The sequence below is a fragment of the Curcuma longa genome, chromosome 18, assembly GCF_044706935.1.
Source record: "Curcuma longa cultivar G26 ecotype Majalengka, Jawa Barat chromosome 18, ITB_CL_G26_1.1, whole genome shotgun sequence".
Taxonomy (NCBI): domain Eukaryota; kingdom Viridiplantae; phylum Streptophyta; class Magnoliopsida; order Zingiberales; family Zingiberaceae; genus Curcuma; species Curcuma longa.
In genome coordinates, this window is record NC_133878.1 from 536,782 (window position 1) to 539,352 (window position 2,571).

The following is a 2,571-nucleotide window of genomic DNA, read 5'->3' on the forward strand; positions in this document are numbered from 1 at the left end:
TCGCAGCTTGATTATCACAATACACTGTAACAGGACTCCCATTGTTCTCAATAATCTTCAGATGCTTTAGGAATCTTCTTAACCAGATGGCTTCTTGTACAACCGCTGATCAAACCACATACTCAGATTCCATTATCGACAGTGCTACACAAGTATGTTTCTTGCTGTTCCATGAGATTATTTAGCAAGAAGGTATAGCCAGATGTGGATTTTCTGCATCATCAAGGTCTCCTACTCAATCTACATCTGTATAGCTTTTCAAACTCATATTAGATCCTTAAAAATAAAGATAATAATCATTAATGCCTTATTCTCAATATCAAACCTTTTCTGAGGAATAATCTTACAACTACCTTTGAACATATTGAATCATCCTCTTCATCCCTTGTGCTTTATCATTGACAAAATATATCTCAATCTTAGTTGGAAATTCATTTTCAAGAAAAGTAGCATCTCTCAATTTTAATTCAGAGATGGTTCCATCTTGTTACTCACGAAAACTAGCTACATAACATAGTTGATATTAGGATATATACACAACTTAGAAGATACTTGGATAAGTAAACTACATTAGAAAATTGACAATAGCCATCATAGACCTAATCATATCTGATTTTTTTCTTCTTTTAGCAATACCTAATCAAATTTCACCTTCAATGTGTAAGAGTCTTGGGACACATGAGAACACAAATACACATGCTCATACCAGTAGCCTTCACATTTGACCTATTATTGTGGTGTCTATTCAACAAGACAAAGCTCACACATAGAAAAGTTACAATTAAACATGCTAAAATGCTAAACTTCATCATTAATATCAGCATCACTAGTAAGAGCAATATTTCAAATACAACCATCAATTCCATAATTAGTATTTGGTTCTATATCAAGAACCATGAAACTATTTGTTAAAAAATCATATCCTATTAACACAGAGTTAATTTAAAGTTCCATACACCAAGTAGCGTTTGGTTTGGTGTTTTCTCTTTTTTTTATTTAAATTACTGTTTATGTTATATTTTCCAATCTCATTTTTTCAGTAAAAATCATTTTCTAAAAAAAATAGAAAATAATAAAATGTTATTTTCTATGAAAAATGAACTGTGACGGATAACTAGAAAACGGGAAAAATGCACTACAGTATTCCTTTTGTCCGACTTTGGGCGATTCGTTTTAATGATTTTTGAAGACCTGGATCAAGAGGGAGAAGCCAGAGATCCCTTTCTCCAAGTCTCCGTCCAGCCACAGTCGGCTCTCCATGGCGCTCAGCTGCCGGAACGTGAACAGGGCGCAGCAGGAGGAGTCGCAGAACCACCAGCCGTGCACGTCCCACATCACGCCCACCGTCGAACCGTCGACGAAGATGGTCTGGTTCCCTCTGAAATTCCACCTCAATCTCCTCACGCTGACCACCTTCTTCTTGTTCACCGCCACGTGCAGCTTCGACTCCTCGGCGCTGAGCTTGTCCCCTTTGCATCGGATCACAATCTCGTGCTCCTTCCCGCCTTCGTCTAACGCCACCTTGGTGGAGTAGAGAGTTTCGCCGTGCACCTGCGCCCGTTGGCTCACCATTGCGAACGCCGCGATCGGGTGCTGCCCTCGAACTGCTCGATGAATTGCCCGCACATGTCGCCCAGCAGCAGCGCGAACTCGGCGTCGACGACCATGGCGAGGTAGAAGCCCTTTCTCGGCTCGGGCCCCGATTCATAGGCGACGGCAGAGGTATCCTAGTGGAGGCTGATGGCAGAATCGCCAGCGACAAAGCACCTCCTGCCCTTCTTTTTCCTCACCAATTGAGCATGGGGTTTTGAGAGGGAAATGTCATAGTGTATGGTGACGGAGAGGAAAGCGCCGCCGGCTTGGTTGGTAGACCAAACAACTTTGGTGAACATCTCCTTGCTGAAGGAAAGGACGGTGTTGTTGAAGCAAGTGATGGCGTTCTGGAACACCTCAGTTGAGATAAAGCCTACATTGGAACACCTCAATCGCATGGTTTGATTTGGATTTGGATTTTTATTGACAACATATGTCTGTATACATGTTTTGGATTTTAGTTTATTTATTATGTTTTGGATTTCTATATACATGTATTTTGCGTGCCAATTATATTTTTGTTTTGGAGATGTTTGCTGGATGTGAATTTGGAGAATAGTAATGTTTATTCTTGAATTCCTTATTGTTCTTCACATAAGATTTTTTTCCTTTTCCATGAATAAGATGATTTTTTATTAAAAAAATTATTTTATTTATAATTTTTTATATTAACAAACCAAATATATTTTTTAATTTTCTTTTCTAGAAAATAGAAAATAGTATATCATACCAAACGTATTTTCTATTTTCTAAAATCTAGATCAGAAAATAGAAAAATAGAAATAGAAAATGAAAAATAGAAAATAGAAAAAAAAAATTCAAACCAAATGCCCTCTAAATTTTGTTTAATTTCAAGAGCATAAAGGACATCATGTAGAAGCAAAGTATGTCCACCACGTAGGTTGAGTTTACAAATGTCAACTCCTTTAAGTTCAATCCTTGTATTGTTTCCTACATATATCCACTTGTTACCAACTG

At 37.9% G+C, this 2,571-nt stretch overlaps 1 pseudogene; it reads right to left on the minus strand.

The window, feature by feature from the left end:
• Positions 1-1,173: 1,173 nt before the first annotated feature.
• On the minus strand, positions 1,174-1,991 carry LOC141812300 (uncharacterized; annotated as a pseudogene).
• Between the last annotated feature and the right edge of the window lie 580 nt (positions 1,992-2,571).